Consider the following 17,563-nt stretch of genomic DNA (forward strand, 5'->3'; position numbering starts at 1 on the left):
ACATAATACCAAGAGCGCCATTCATCCCGAACAGGTTTCAGTTCGCTCTTCCATCCAAGGAGGCGTTCGCTAATACTGTGGCTTTAAACGGCACCCATGCAACCACAAAGCAGACCTAGGCACGCTTCAGAAAGCGGAGCCCCAAGTCAACGGCCCTCTTTTATCTAACGCCGTGCAGATTACTCCCATAGACTGATACGGTAGCTGCCAAGCGGGTTCGTTTACGGAAGGCGGGGAAGACGAAACAAGAAGCCGGCGCTTTTTCTACCCCAGGTCTCTTGGAAATAGGAAAATAACGAGCAAAAGCCGAGAAAAGAGAGAAACACAAGCAGGAGAGGCGAGACTGCTCGGAACCGAAAAAGCAGAGGCGAGCCTAACGTGGAGAGCAGAAGGGGGACGGACGGTCGTCGAGACGGGAAGGGAGCCCCATAGTTGCGCGGGGCCGAGGGGGGGGGGGAGAAAGCGCCGCTGGAGGCGAAGCCCTTCCGTTGAGGGGCGCCCATCCTCGAGACCTTGCACCGAGGGGCGCGGCCTGTCGCTCCCCGGGGGACCCGAGGAAGGAAAAAAAAAAGGCTGCTTCGCTGGGCAGGAGGCGAGGCGGGCAGCGTCGCCTTTCCACCGGGCCCTTTCCTGCGCTTTAAGGGGCTCCTTTGAGCCTCTTTTTTCCCCATTTTCCCCAGAGGCGCTCGCTCGCTCGCTCCCCCCACCCGCTGGTCTTCCACGCACGGCCAGCAAATGGCATTCAGCCCCGCAGCCCCGCCACGCGAGGAGCCGCCACCAACTCTGGAGTCCAGCCCAGGTTTCCACCCCCCCCCAGCGCTCGGGCTGGTGTACTCACCGCTCTAGTGGGGCCGAAGCAGACGAAGCGAAGCGAAGGAGAAAGTGGGCGATTTGATTTTTTTATTTTTATTTTGGCCGCGCTCGCGGGGCGAGGGAATAAAAACGGCGGGCTCCTCCCCTCCCCTCCCCTCCTCCCGCCAGCTCGCTTTGGCTTTTCCCCGCCTCGCTCCAGGAGCGATCTCGACCTGCTTTTGCTCGTTCCTGATCCGGGCCTGGCGCTGGCGCACGTGTTACGTGCGCGGGGGGCTCCTTCGGGCGCTGCTGGGGGAAGTTTTATTTATTTATTTTTTTTATTTTAATTCCATTGATATCCCGCCCTTCTCCGAAGACTCAGGGCGGCTTACAAGCTTAGCGGTAGCCTTCATTCTATGTATATGCCTGCTTATTAGGGCTTTCACACACACACACACCCAGCGGCATTATTACAAAGTCAGCTTAATTGCCCCCAACAATCTGGGAAGTGCCGCGGCGCTGCCCTTCGCCGCCCCTCCGGGATCCCAGGCCGGGGAAAGCGGCTGGTGGTGGTGGGGAGGGGGGGCTCAAAGCCCGGCCGCGCTCTTACCCAAGGGTCCTCAAACTCGGCCCTTTTATGACTCGTGGACTTCAACTCCCAGAATTCCTCAGCCAGGCATGCTGGCTGAGGAATTCTGGGAGTTGAAGTCCACGAGTCATAAAAGGGCCGAGTTTGAAGACCCCTGCTCTTACCTCTTGGAAGGGCGGTGGATCCTGAGCTCCGGCTCCTGCTGGGATCGAGTACAAACCCGTCCCGCTTTTTTTCGCTTCCTTTATCCGGGAAAGAAAAAAAAGCAACAACACCCGTACAAATGTCGAACAAACAGGTTTTAACGCTCCGCCCTAGGCAAAGCTAGCTAAATAATCTCCCCGTCAAAACGCCCCCCCCCAAAAGGAACTAATTATGTCGTTCCTTCGACTCGAATAGGTTTCGGTTTGCAACAGCTGTGACTCCCCCCTGACGTCTCGAATGGCCAATAGATCTCAGGTGAATCTACCTCCGCCGGGGCTTTTGATGCTGAAAAGTAAACTTTCCCCTTGAGCTCCAAGAGAGAAAGGCAGTAAATGTTACGTGAAAGTTGTGTCCAAGACAGGGAAGCCTCTCTTAAGTTGATTTTTGAAGAAGCTGAGTGAGCCTCGTCTGAGTTGGTTTCTCCTTGGGAAGGAGACCACCAAGAAATCCAAGGCCTGGAGGGTGGACGCACAAATTAATATCACCACCAATAGAAGTCAGCATAGGGAAGCCTCTTGGGTCTTGTTCCAAAGAAAAGCTACGTGGTGTTGAGAAGCTCAACAGGGACTTGAGGCTGGAGAATGCTACTGTATATTAAAGAAAATCATTGTGATTTTCTAGTCCAGCTGGGAGACATTGTTGGTACAGTCCAGGGGTAGGCAACCTCGGCTCTTTTATGACTCGTGGACTTCAACTCCCAGAATTCCTGAGTCAGCATAGCTGACTCAGGAATTCTGGGAGTTGAAGTCCACGAGTCATAAAAGACGAGGTTGCCTACCCCTGGTATAGTCTCATCTCAGGTTTACTAGTCCCTATATCTGAACTCAGCTTTTCTCACAGGGATGTTGTAAAAACAACATGGGGTGAACAATACTGTGAATAATCAAGGTTTAAATAGAGCTGGTAATTGTACATTTCAAGAGTTCTTTTTATTGTTATTTATTACATCAATGTATACAGCCTCCCATCCCACAATTGTGACTCTGGATGGTACACAAAGGATTAAAAAACAAAAGCATTAACAATTAATGATAATAAACAAAAGCCCAAGATGTGTATTTAAAAATGAAAACTTTTGCTGTAACTGGAACTTTAAGCAGCTGACCAGAACTAATCCCAAAGCAAGCTTAGTTTAACTGAGGAAAGGTCACTCAGATTTTCATTTCTCAGCTTCAGCTTCAACATGTCATCAAGTTTTTTCCTGGAATTATCTCTTTCATACATGACAATCATCATAACTATAATGTCGGCTAAAAATGACCACAGCAGGTGGCAGTGCCTAGCTGACCTTGGTTGACTCAGAAAAGAGGTTGTTAATCTACACATAGAGAAGAAATCATCCTGCAGGAAAGCAGTGACAACCTCCTAAGTGCAATGTTTCCCAACCTTAGGAACTTTGAGAAGTGTGGACTTCAATTCCCAGAATTCCCTATCCAGCATGGCTAGCTGGGGGGGATTTTGGGAGTTGAAGTCCATACATTTTAAAGCCCCCAAATTTGGGAAACACTGCCTCAAGTATCAAGGAAGTAACACAGGCGTATCTGTGTAGCCATCATATTTGATGAAAGCTACCCTGATGTCCACAGGATAGGGTCCAAAAAGTCAAAATGGTGGTTACAACAGTACAGACAAAGCTCTGCCTGTTTTTATGTGCATCACAGAGTTTCAATCCCCCCCCCCAGTGGCTGCCACTTTGACTTTTTTGACCGCATGCAGATACTCCTAGACATAAGGCATCTTGATGTAATTGCATGTTTTTTTTTAATGAGAAGCATCAAGAGCAAAGCTGGAGAGTGGAACATAAGACGAGAGGAAGAAATGCAAAGAATGGAAGGAGCTTATTATGAAGCAAGAATGGGAAGCTGAAACAAGGAGGTTAGGCTGAGCAAGGAGAGGAAAGACAGAGCAGTAAGGTGAAAAGTAGCCATTACATTGGATGTCCCCTTTTCTTTGCAGCTTGTGATTCTTTTCTGGCTCTACAGCACGCACACAGAGATTACATCCATACCGAAAGAAAGATCTTGTTTTCTCCCTGTGTATGATCTATACCAGGGGTCCCCAACCCCTGGTCTGTGGACCGGCCGCACAAACAAGAAAAGCTCCATCCTTGGGATGCAGGCAGTATTCAAAACCACATCCCCTCTGGTCCATGGAAAAACCTTTCTCCATGGCACCGGTCCCTGGTGCCCAAAAGGTTGGAGATCTCTGATCTATACACATGTGTAGAGCAAGCCAGAGCATAAGAAAAAGGTGCCGTAGTACAAATATACATTCAGTTCTACTACGACAGGGTGGGCAACTAGACCTGTGGACTTCAACTCCCAAAATTCCTGAGCTGGCTCAGAAATTCTGGGAATTGAAGTCCGCAGGTCATAAAATTGTCATAGTTGCCCATTCCTGTACTATGATATTTAGGGGAGGACCTCCTGCCCGATTCTTTATTCTGGAACAGTAAATGTGTTTCTTTCCTTGACTTTCACCTTCTCATCCCTTTCTTTCTCTTTTCATTTTGGAGAACAGGTATGATGTTTTCCTGCAACTGGTTCTTTTAAAAAGCTCCCATTGCTTTTAATAGAAGAGGACTTTCTTCCTTTAAGCATAATTGTGGCATGGAGGATGCTGAAGGGATCAGACTCTCAGGTCCATTGACGCCATTTTTTCCTCTCCCTAAGCCTAACTGCCATATAGAAAGTGGTGAGATCAGGATTAATTCTTTCCTCTTCAATGGCAAATCTGCTGCCTTGCCTTTCTGGAGGGGCAATTAGGCCTAGCCAAAAAGCCTGCTGCTTCTACCTTGATTTAAAAAGGTCATCCAAGTCTCTGATGTATAGGCTGGGAACTTAGGCAGGTCTTTCTATCCTCTCTTGTAATGTTGAGCATGTATCTTTCCATGGCTCTTTGCACCACTCGAAGCTTTTGTGTCGATTGTGAGCTTTTGTGTCCACGTTTCACTGGCATATGTTAGAGGAGGCAGCACACACTGATCGAAAACTTTTTTCTTCAGGCATAGGGGGAGGTTGTTCTTGAAAATTACACTTAGCTTGCCAAATGCCTGCCAACCAGATGTAACACGCTCTTCAATTTCCTTTATTGCAGACATGTCAAACACAAGGCCCGGGGGCCGGATCCGGCCCGCGAAGTGGTTTCATGTGGCCCGCAAAGCCATCCTGGAAACAGTGAGGGAACGGCCCCCACTGCCTTGGCCCTGGCCCAGAGACCCTCAGATCTGTCCCACTCCTGCCCAGGCCTCCATAGGCACCCTTGATGCGAACGATGTAGAGCTGGCCATGCCCACCCAGTAGTCCATACGTACTCTAGCCACGCCCACCCAGTATGCCACGCCCACCCTGGCCATACCCACCCGGCCCCCTGAGGGCAACCGCAATGCTGATGCGGCCCTCAATGAAATTGAGTTTGACACTCCTGCTTTATTGTATCAACTTCCACTGAGATCCATTGGCCAAGGTATATGTAGTGGTCTACTAAGTCTAGTTCTTCTCATATATGTATATATATGTATGTATGTATATATATATATATATATATATATATATATATATATATATATATATATATATATATATGTATGTGTATATATATATATGTATGTATGTATGTATGTGTATATATATATATATATATGTATGTGTATGTATGTGTATGTATGTATATATATATATATATATATATATGTATGTGTATGGGACAAATTCAAACAAATCGCTGTCTGGAGAGCTGAAACAGAGACTGCCTACAAAACAGACACACACACCAATAAACTCCGAAGACTAAAGGAACGCCAGAAACAAACCCCTCCTCTCTCACAGCAACACATGAAACAAACTGTGCACAACATCTCAGATAGGATTCTCACCAAAGCCGAAACCAACGTCCTGTCTAAAGGATTTAATTTTGCAGTCGCTCCCAAACACATTCCCACGGAAACCATTATATGCGGAGTCGAATCCAGTCTGACCAAAATTAACCTTGATGACGCCAACAAAATCAGACTCGAAGTGACCAACATCCTCTGCACCAGCAAACCACCCAAAAGCAACTTACCCAAAGAGGAACAGACAGCACTACTTAACCTAAAAAATGACACCAGCATAATCATTCTGCCAGCAGACAAAGGCAACGCCACGGTGGTAATGAACTCATCTGACTACCATACCAAATTATCCAACCTACTCCGAGACTCCACATACAAACTCCTCAAGACAGATCCCACCACCTACCTGGAAAAAACCACAAAATCCAAAATAAAAGCCACCCCCATCAGTGAAGAGATCCAGAAAACAATCATTCCCAGAGAAAAATCATCCAGATGTCCCAAGCTCTATGGTCTGCCCAAGATACACAAAGAAGGAACCCCACTCAGACCCATAGTCAGCTCCATAGGCTCACCTCTACAAAATCTAGCCAAATTTCTTGCCAAACAACTACAGCCTTACGCAAATTCCATCACCTCACACGTACAAGATTCATTCCAATTCATAGAGATCATAAGTAAACTAAACTTACAGCCCTGTGACCTACTTGTGAGCTTCGATGTCGTGTCCCTCTTCACCCAAGTGCCAATCAAAGAAGCCTTGACAGCTATCCTAAATAAATACAACCCCCCAAAACACATCCTAGATCTGACCAACCACTGCCTATCTATCACATACTTCATCTACAATGGACAAAGATACAAACAAATGGAAGGAGCACCCATGGGATCACCCCTTTCACCTGTCATCGCAAACCTCTACATGGAACACTTTGAAACCCTCACTCTAGAAAAATCCAACCACAAACCCAAACTCTGGCTCAGATACGCAGATGACACATTCGTAATCTGGCCACACGGCAAAGAAAAACTGGATGACTTCCTCACACACCTCAATAGCCTACACCCCAAAATACAATTCACTATGGAAACAGAAGCTAACAATCAACTTCCCTTCCTTGATGTCTTAGTCTACAAGAAATCCAACGGCTCCCTAGGACACACTATCTACCATAAAAAAACACAAACCGCTATCTGAACGCACTCTCACACCACCACCCAGCACAGATCAACTCCGTAGCCAAGACACTCATCTCCAGAACAAAACACCTAGCTGACGAACAACACCAAAAAACCGAACTACACACTCTCACTAATGTACTAACAGCCAATGGATTCCAAAGAAACACGATTAACAACTTAATCCGAAGAGAGACACCCACAAAAACCCAAGACAGAGAACAAGAAAAGGCAAAGCCCTCCTCCCATACTTAAAAGGGACCACAGACAGAATCAGTAAGGTCCTCCAAAAACACAACATCAAAACAGCATTCTACACAGACAGAAAAATATCCACCATCCTAAGAAACCCCAAGGACATAATTGGCTTAGAAAACCAAGGAGTATACGAAATCCCATACACCACCTGCCCCACCACATACATCGGACAGACCAACAGAAGAATAAGTGCACGCATTGAAGAGCACAAAAACTCACTCAGAAAAGGAGAACAAACTTCATCCCTGGTCCAACACTTTGAAGCCACGGGACATGAAATTGATTTTAAAAAAACCAAAACTATCGCCAAAATTGAACATTTTAACAACAGAATAATCAGAGAAGCCATTGAGATAGAAAAACGCCCCCACAGCATGAATACACGAGATGATACCTCTCGTCTACCAGCCATTTGGAAACCCGCCTTGATTGACAGACGAGGCCCAACCACCAAGAATGATACCAGACCCAAACTCATAACATCACATGACATCACCACCACACAACCACTCAAAAAGCAAATCCGAACCCACAACGGTAAAGACACACAACCACAAAACAGAAACCTAACTACAGGTGCAACATCAGCCACTTTAAACCCCTCCAAACCACACAATAAGCAAACTGACACCCACTATAAAAACATGGCACCACCACAAACATGAAGCCGAACAAAAGCAGCACAACTCACCAGCTCAGTTCTGGAGCTGGCAGCTGAGACCAGCCCATCCACTCAGAACACCCCCCCACCCAATCAGAACACACCCACCATTCAAAACACACTCCCACCCAATCAGAACACACTTGGTCCCCTACCCAATCAGAGCACACCTCCAGAGAACACACCCCCTCTGGCAGTTTAAAAAAGAGGAACTAACAGCCACATGCTTCTCCCAGAAGAAGGAAGCTAAAGCCTGATGATGACGGATGGGACTCCGTCGAAACGTTGCGCCCACACCTTTAGTTCTACGCGGGAAAAACCCGAAAAACCAAGGATCCACATACAGGCACCCGCGAAAACCTCAGAAAACATATATATATATATATATATATATATATATATATATATATATATATATATATATATATATATATGCATCTTTGGTTATTTGGGTTTTTCCCCGCGTAGGTGTAGGGGCGACGTTTCAACGGAATCCCATCCGTCATCATCAGGCTGGTGGCTTCTGCTTCCTTCTTCTGGGAGAAGCATGTGGCTGTTTGTTCCTCTTTTTTAAACTGACAGAGGGGGTGTGTTCTGTGGGTGGTGTGCTCTGATTGGGTGGGGGAGTAAGTGTGTTCTGATTGGGTGGGAGTGTGTTTTGAATGGTGGGTGTGTTCTGATTGGGTGGGGGGGTGTTTTGAGTGGATGGGCTGGTCTCAGCTGACAGCCTTAGACCTGAGCTGGTGAGTTGTGCTGCTTTTGTTCGGCTTCGTGTTTGTGGTGGTGCCATGTTTTTATAGTGGGTGTCAGTTTGCTTATTGTGTGGTTTGGAGGGGTTTAAAGTGGCTGATGTTGCAGCTGTAGTTAGGTTTCTGTTTTGTGGTTGTGCCTCGTTATCATTGTGGGTTCGGATTTGCTTTTTGAATGGTTGTGTGGTGGTGATGTCATGTGGTGTTATCATGTGTTTGGGTCTATCATTCTTGGTGGTTGGGACTCGTCTGTCAATCAAGGTGGGTTTCCAAATGGTTGGTAGGCGAGAGGTATCATCTCGTTTGTTTATGTCTGTGGTCCCTTTTAAGTATGGGAGGAGGCTGACGATGACGGATGGGATTCCGTCGAAACGTTGCGCCTACACCTTTAATTCTACGCGGGGAAAAACCCGAAAAACCAAGGATCCACATACAGGCACCCGCGAAAACCTCAGAAAACAAATATATATATATATATATATATATATATATATATATATATATATATATATATATATATATATATATATATATATATATATTATATATATATATATATATATATATATTATTTTTAAGCTTTATTTTTAAGCCAAATGGTTTTCCTGCCTTGTGCAGCTAGCAGCTATTGTATGTGTCTTTGTAGCTCTTCTGGGTCTTGGTGAGAAAGGAACAACATCATCTCTTAATGGCAGGTGGAGCAAAGCAGTCATAGAATGGATCCCACTTGATAAAAAGCATCCATGAAAGAAACCTAAAACAAGGTGGATTGATGACATCAGCAAGTATTGAGGGCCCAATTGGCAAAAGAAAGCTCAGGACCATATTGGTTGGAAACGTGCTGATGAGGCCTTCATCCTGCAGTAGATAGACAATGGCTAAGATGGTGATGATGATGAAGATAATCTTTTTAATAATGCCTTTATCTTTTTGCAATGACTGCTTTATGTATTTTTATTGATTTTATTTGTTTTGCTGTATTTACTGACTCTTGGGCTACCCAGATCTGCTACCCAGATCTGCTTCTGTGAGAAATAAATAAATTAAAAGGTGTATATACACAGCTTCTTTATATACATTTCTAACAAAGGCCTGCAGAAACTTTTTTTTAAAAAAGCGTTAAACTGTCATAGCCTGTTGGAGAAGCAAAGGAGTTCTGAAGTCTTTAAGAGAAAACAAAATATAGAAAACTATTGGAAATGATTGTTTGCAAATTATAGTATCACAATTCAGAATAATATTCTACCGTTTCCTCTCTGCAGTGAAAGATAAAGCAGGGAAAAAGCACTTCATGGTGGTTTAGAAATAAAAACGTTTAGAAGGATGGAAAGTTGATTGCACCAAAGGAATGTCTTCCATTTATATTGTCAGTGGTGTGTGTGTGTGTGTGTGTGTGTGTGTGTGTGTGTGTGTGTGAGAGAGAGAGAGAGAGAGAGAGAGAGAGAGAGAAAGAGAGAGAGAGAAAGAGAAATTATACAGTCAATTGTGATCTGTTTTTATCCCTTGCGTTCTGAGGCTTTATTATCCTTCCTGAATCAAATGCTCCTCTAGATGTTCTGGAGTTAAATTTCCCAGAATTCTCAACCAGCATGACCACTGTTGCCTGGAAATTCTGTGAGTTATAGTATTAACACCTCCAGGTGCCACCAGGGGAAAATTGAACAAGATGTACATGTGCTGCCCAATGAGCTGTTTGAATTGAATAGTATCATTTCTTTTCCAGATCCCATTTTTGAATACTTCCTGCTAGAAAACAGAAGTCAGCAAAACTACATGAAAATTCAGACTGAAATTTCCTCTGGGATACCTGATGTAGGAGCTTTCATCCCCACACCTAAAAGAAGCATTTCAGAAAGCATATTATGGTTGAAACGGAGCACTTTGAAAGATTTGGTGTACTGTAGTACCTCATTTTGTGAGAACCAAGCTTTAAACCAATAGCATCGGAGAGGCAGGAAATGGGCGAAGGAGGGGACTTCACTGCCACAAAGCTCATTATATGCAAAATCCAGTTTGCAGAAAACCACAGAGAAGAAATAATGACGGGTGGATTATGCTGCCATCAGCATGCTGTGCCAAGATAGCACCAGTTTCTCTTCTTGGACAGAAGCCTGACACAGGCTTTAATTTTCTATTAGCAAGCCCATTTTATACTGTAGATATGTGGCCTGTTTCTGTGGGAGGGTGATTCTTCTTCTTCTTCTTTTTTTAAAAGCATGTTATCAGTAGCCAATCCTTTGCAGCCCCTGAAGTGCCAAAATGTATAAGGACCGATAACAGAGTTTACCCTAGATAGACTGGGAGAAGGCCGTTAACCTGAGAATAAGATAAGTAACTTGATCCTTTGCTGTTCCTTCCCATTAGATCCCAAATGAAGGCAGGAAGACACAGAACAGGTGGTCCTTGACTTACGATCCATTTGTTCAAACTTACCATAGCAATAGCACTTAGACTTATGCACCACTTCACGGTGGCATTGAAAAAGTGACTTAGGACGGTTTTTCACACTTATGACCATTGCAGCATCCCCATGGTCATGTGATCAAAACTCCAGATGCTTGGCAACTGGCTGACATTTATGACGGTTGCGGTGTCCCCGGGACACTTGATCATCTTTTGTGATCTTCCATCAAGCAAAGTCAACGGGAAAACCAGATTCACTTAACAACCGTGTTACTAACTTCACTGCAGTAATTCACGTAACAACAGAAAGGTCATAAAATGGGGCAAAACTCACATAACTGTCTCACTGAGCAACAGAAATGTTGGTTCAACTGTGGTCGTAAGTCGTGGACTACCTGTATTATACCATAACCAAGAAGATTATATATAACCCCTGCTGTGAAAAAGGGAAAACTTGTGAATGTAATCATCTGATAGCAAAGGGCCCAGCTACAAGCAGTCAGGTTAGCAAGCTCAACTCTGTGGCATTAATTAGTTGATTAGAACAGGGCTTTTCAACTAGTGGTATGGGTACCACCTGTGGTACATTGGCACCTGGCAGGTGGCATGCAACCATCCTAGAAAAGTGGTAGCGGGGGAGGGGAATGAGCTGAACCGGTGGCAGCACCGCACAAGCCTGAACGAGAGACGGCTGGAGCTGCAGGCCTGTCAGGGCTCAGCAGAAGCGCCAGGATCAGCGCCAGGCTCCAGCTAGAGCTCGGCGCTGATCCTGGCGCTTCTGCTAAGCCCAGAAGAAGCGCCAATCAGCTGGAACGTTGCAGCACCTCCAGGGTCTTGTGATTTACATTCAGATGCTTGGCAACTGATTCATATTTATGATGGTCACAGTGTCCCAGGGTCATGTGAAGTCACCAAAACCTGCGGCAACCACCCAGCAGACGGGGTGGGGGGAATAAAAGCCAAACACCCCCCACCCCCACTCCGTCCCCGCTGCCAATCCTCAACAGAAATGGTCACAACAATGAAAACCTCGGACAGGAGGAAGAGTGCCACCAGGCGGGCAGGCAGGTGTCTTGCTTGGCTGTGGCTTGGGGGGCACTTTTTTCAGTGCCATTGTAACTTTGAGCAGTCACTAAGCGAACTGTTGTAAGTTGAGAACTACCTGTACTTCATTACTTCTTTCCTTTTTTTTTTGGTCAATAAGTTTTTGACACCTTGCTAGGCAACTGGTGGTTCTTGGATGTTGCCATATCCTAAAAGTGGTACAATGGGTGAAAAGCCCTGGATTAGAAGACTGCCCTGGCTTCCTGAACCTGAAACTGACACAACCCTAATCAGTTTCACACAACTACAAAGGACTTGGTTTGCCTCCAAGGTGGCTCCCATTTGCATTCCTTTCATTTAGTTTTCACCCCTTTTTATTTAAAGATAAAGTTTGATTGCATTTATCTCTTGTGGGGTTGATCTAGTCACTAGGGGGAAGAGGCCGATTTCCCTAGTCAGATCTTTTAGTTGTTCCACAATGCAAAGAGATGGCACTGTGTAATAAATTTCCCTTTTACTTAGCACTTAGCAATAGCACTTAAGACTTATATACCGCTTCACAGTGCTTTACAGCAGGATATGGGTGGGGAATTAAGATAAAAATAATTCAGAGGGAAAGGAAATCCAGGAGTTACACACAGGGATAATTGCCTATTGAAAGTAGCCATTTTGTAAAGATCTGGGTGAGCAAATATATGGAAGTGAACCAAATATAGACTATACATTTTTGTTTTGTTTTGTCTCCAGGCAGCCTCTCTTGAGATCTGTGCACAGGAATGATGACAGGTAAATACTGGCAGCGCTTAACCCATTTTGTCTGCAACATCACAGGGCAAAAGTCACAGTGGAAGGATTTGACAATTGCTGCATAAATTTTGCTGGGGAACTGCAAAATGGAGCAAACTCCTAAATTGGTGCTGAACAATTTGGTGAAATAGGTCACGAACTGGCTTCTTGTTTCAGTTCAAATTCACTTTAAGTATGTTTCTTGGGGATGACATTTCCTTATCCTGCAATACAATTATAACAATTTGTGTGACATAAATATATCTAGCATTCTCACTACAAGGAAAAAAGCTGAAAGTGTTCTGTTGAGCATAGTAGGAAAGATCTTTCTGATCACCATCTAGTGGACAAAATGGATTTTTTTTAAAAAAAAAACTAGAAAGATTTGAATAATGCGTTCCTTGCTTTTCTCGAAAAAGAAACAAGTGTTGGTAATACATTAATAAGTAATGATTCTGACGTGTTCACCTATAGTTTTGGGTGGTAGCTGAAGAATTCATTACCACACAATAACTATAACTGTGATAGCAGTGTTCCAATATTTAAGTATATGCCAGAAAGTAGGGGGGGATTCAAGCTATTCTCCAAAGCACCTGAAGGCAGGACAAGAAGCAATGGATGGAAATTAATCAAGGAGAGAAGCAACCTAGAACTAAGGAGAAACTTCCTGACAGTTAGAACAATTAACCAGTGGAACAAGCTGCCTCCAGAAGCTGTGAATGCTCCAACACTGGAAGTTTTTAAGAAGAGATTGGACAGCCATTTGTCTGAAATGGTATAGGGTTTCCTGCCTGAGCAGGGGTTTGGACTAATGATCTCCAAGGTCCCTTCCATCATCATCATCATCATCATCATCATCATCATCATCATCATCATCATCATCATCATCAACATCATCATCATTATTATTATTAAACATGAAACTCTGTCAACTGAACACGCAAATTGACTGGCACTAATGGTTGACATGGGTTGCTGCCGGCATCCTAGGTATCAACCAGGTGTTTCCTTAAAATGTAAGATGTTCCGAGTAGCGCAGTTTTTTGTAGCTTTGCTGGAGTTATTGCAGGAAGCTGCAATTTCTTGATGTATTTTGCAAAGTTTTTGGACACAGTTCCCAGTGCCCCAATGACAATGGGTATCACTGTTACATGTTTCATCCATAATCGTGCAGTTTCGATTGCCAGGTTGCGGTATTTCATAATTTTTTCCAGTTCTTTTTCTTCGACTCTGGCATCTCCTGGTACAGTGATATCAATCAACTGTACGCTTCGGTTCTCTATGACTGCGATATCTGGCGTGTTGTGTTCCAAATGGCAATCTGTCTGTATTTGGAAGTCACACAAGATCTTCACCCTCTCATTCTTGACCACTTTTTCCACCCTATGTTCCCACAACTTTTCAGACACAGGCAAGTCTTATTTTTTACACAATGCCCAGTGGATTAGTTTAGCAACTCAGTCATGTCTAGCTTTGTAATCAGTTTGCACGATTTTGCTCCACTCACATATTAAATGTGAAACAGCTTCAACTTTGTCGTTGCAAAGTTGGCAATTTGGATTGTCAGTAGATTTTTGTATCTTTGCTTTCATGGCATTAGTTTGTAGTGCTTGTTCTTGAGCAGCCAGTATTAAGCCTTCCGTTTCTTGATGGTTTTAAGCCATGCCCATGTCAAGTTGTTATCACATTTTCCTTCAATATTTTTCAAATGCTGTCCATGCAAAGCTTTGGTTTTCCATCTATTTAATCTGTCATCCAGATTTTCCTTATAGTCTGCCTTTGTTTCTGTTATTTTTATAATGCTCTCTGTTTTCACAGCCTGCAGCAATTTTTCTGTACTTTGATTTACATAGTCATTCAAACTTCGTTTTTCTTCTTCTACAGTTTGGTGCATTTGCAGTAGCCCTCTGTCCCCTATTCTTCTTGGCAGGTACAACCTGTCGATGTCACTGCATGGATGTAGAGCGTGGTGCATATTCAAAAGTTTACGCTTTTTCCGGTCTAGCTGTTCCAATTCAGCCAAAGTCCAGTTGATAATTCCAGCTAGGTAGCGTATCACTGGGACTACCCATGTATTAATGGCTTTAATTATATTTCCAGCATTCAGCTTTGATTTTAGTATTTTGCGGACTCTCCTGATGTATTCGTTTTGTGTTGACTCTTTGACTTTTCCATTCAAGATGTTATCTGCTTCTAATATGCCCAGGTATTTGTAACCGTCGTCCTTTACTACTGCTTTCATAATACTTCCGTTTCCCAGTTCTATTCCTTCTATTTTTCCCATTTTTCCTCGCTGCATGGATAATATAGCACATTTTCCAAGTCCAAAGTCCATATTATTATTATTATTATTATTATTATTATTATTATTATTATTATTATTATTATTATTATTAATCATCGCACAGTCAGCCAGATGTTCAGACTGGATTTGGAATTTCTGTCTACCTATCGAGTCCTTACCAAGGACCTGGGATAGGCAGATGTGGATGTTTGATGGTATTACAGATATCATTGCAGGATGGAAGCAGTTCCTAGTAAGGCCGCCTTTTGCAATTGACTAATGGCAAATTTGTCAGTTCCAATGGTGTTCAATTGGTGCTCCAGTTGTTTTGGGATTGCACACAAGGCGCCTATTACTATTGGTACTACCCTTGCTTGCCTTTGCCACAGTCTTTCTATTTCTATTTGTAGGTCTTTGTATTTTGTTATCTTCTCCAGTTCTTTCTCGTCTATTCTGCTGTCTCCAGGCATTGCCACGTCCACTATCCAGTCTTTTTTGTCTTTCTTATCTACAATTGTTAAGTCCGGGGTGTTATGTTGCAGGTGCTTGTCTGTTTGAATTCTGAAGTCCCAGAGCAGTTTAACTTTATCATTTTCTATGACTTTCTCTATTTTATGGTCCCACCAGTTCTTGCTTACAGGCAAATGATATTTCTAGCAGATCTTCCAAAGCACCATTGTTGCTACTTTGTCATGCCCCTGCTTGTAGTCAGATTGTTGTTGTTGTTGTTATTATTATTATTATTATTAATACCACAGCTGTGTGATAAACATGAGGGGACTGTAAAGGTTGATGAACTGAGACTTGAAAAGATGGAATTCAATGTCTGTTTTCCCCAAACAGTCTCCCTCATATAATCCTATTTATTCATGTTGCCAGAATTGAACATGTCCCAGTCTGGTCATTAAGGCAGACCTGCTGAGAACATCTCTCCTGCCACCCCCCCCCCAGATCCAACAAAAGAAATATATATGGGTGGCTTAAGTATTAGACCTTCTTTCCCCAAAGAGAAATGCCCATAGCTAGTTTTGCTGCTTCTTGTTAAAATGACTAATACAGGATATTTGGGCATTTTGAGATTTTGTAGATTTTCTTTTTTTATGTAGCAGATCTCACAAAAGGGATTTGCATGTTTCACTGCACATACATCTTCCATGCTAGTTAAATGAATCTGGCAAAAGGAGAGTGGATTTCTACACAGGAAAAGCCTAATTCCTTGAAATTAGATAGAAGAGGTGTGTGATTTTGAATCAAATTTGAGTGTGAACCGAGCACAGCCTTTTCCAGACAAATTTCTTCACTGGCCTTCTAAATCGAATATGTTTAAGTCATCTTCTTGAAAGCAAGATTTGTAAACTAAAGTAAAAAAGAGATTTAAATGAAGTGTTGAATCAAAATTAGGCCATGATCTGAATTTACAGTTCAGACAAACACAGGAAGATCACAATAATTCAATTTTATTGAAAGAGAAGGTGAAAGAAAAATGAGACTAAAATATCTGAATTGGTAGGGGAAGAAATTTTTGCTTAGCTGAAGAAAGAATTGAGAATTTTGAACATTGTTATTCATTCTACTGGGGAATTTCACTGCAATTTTCATGATTAAAACTTTTCTTCTATATTGAAATGCCAAATGTCTGGTCAATATTAAAGGATGAATATGCAGCGTCTATTAAAACTACTTTCATTTTTGCTATACATTTCCTTGGGATTTCCCCCCCACCCCATCAAAATAACTTATAGTAGGAATGCGAGATACCCTTTTCAGTGGAGGACAGAATTTGGCAATAGTTTGATATTTAGGCAGGCAATGCAACACCATCTTTTAATAACAACAACAACAACAACAACAACAACAACAACAACAACAATAATAATAATAATAATAATAATAATAATAATAATAATAATAATAATAATAATAATGTTGGAAGGGACCTTGGAGGTCATCTAGTCCAACCCCCTGCTCAGGCAGGAAACCCTATACCATTTCAGGCAAATGGCTGTCCAGTCTCTTCTTAAAAACTTCCAGTGTTGGAGCATTCACCACTTCTGGAGGCAGGTTGTTCCACTGGTTAATTGTTCTAACTGTCAGGAAGTTTCTCCTTAGTTCTAGGTTGCTTCTCTCCTTGACTAGTTTCCATCCGTTGCTTCTTGTCCTGCTTTCAGGTGCTTTGGTGAATAGCTTGACTCCCTCTTCTTGGTGGCAGCCCCTGAGATATTGGAACACTGCTATCATGTCACCCCTCACCCTTCTCTTCATTAAACTACACATACCCAATTCCAGCAAACGTTCCCTATATGTTTTAGCCTCCAGTCCCCCAATCATCTTTGTTGCTCTTCTCTGTACCCTTTCTAGGCTGTCAACATATTTTGCAACTTCCTTTTTTAGACTCTGTTCCCTTTTATGTTCCCTTGGTTTGTAAAACATGTTTCAGCTGTATGTTCGGACCACAGTGCACTTCAGCAATGCTTTTGTAGAGCTAAGTGAATAAAGCAGCAGCTGTGTTTATACTCTGAGCTACCACTGGTTCACTTCTGCATTTTATAAAAACCCAGCTACAGGCTTGTCTCCTAGTGTTTCTTCGTGCAGGGACACAATTAGCTAGATACTGAGGAACGCTGGTCAACATCTCCAGGTGAGGTTCCAAATGAGGTTTGGATTTTTGAGATTTACAGTTCAAAAGTAAACCTTAAACTGCTAAAACTCTGCATTGTGACAAACAAAATGATGTGTCTATGATACTCGTGTCCCATATGGAGGGATCACAGAATATAGGGAC

General features: G+C 43.2%; 1 protein-coding gene across 4 annotated transcripts in view; it reads right to left on the reverse strand.

The window, feature by feature from the left end:
- The window catches only part of STEAP3 (STEAP3 metalloreductase), a 30,380-nt gene extending 28,619 nt beyond the window's left edge, over positions 1–1,761 (reverse strand). For 2 of the 4 annotated variants that reach the window (XR_014490906.1, XM_083350137.1), the window contains exon 1: positions 1,546–1,761. The gene's annotated coding sequence lies outside the window, so the exon portion shown is untranslated. Of the gene's footprint in view, positions 1–838; positions 892–1,545 lie in introns of those variants that run through there. The other 2 variants (XM_083350135.1, XM_083350136.1) reach the window with 2 other exon arrangements.
- Between the last annotated feature and the right edge of the window lie 15,802 nt (positions 1,762–17,563).

Source organism: Vipera ursinii (assembly GCF_947247035.1).
Source record: "Vipera ursinii genome assembly, chromosome: 1".
NCBI lineage: Eukaryota > Metazoa > Chordata > Lepidosauria > Squamata > Viperidae > Vipera > Vipera ursinii.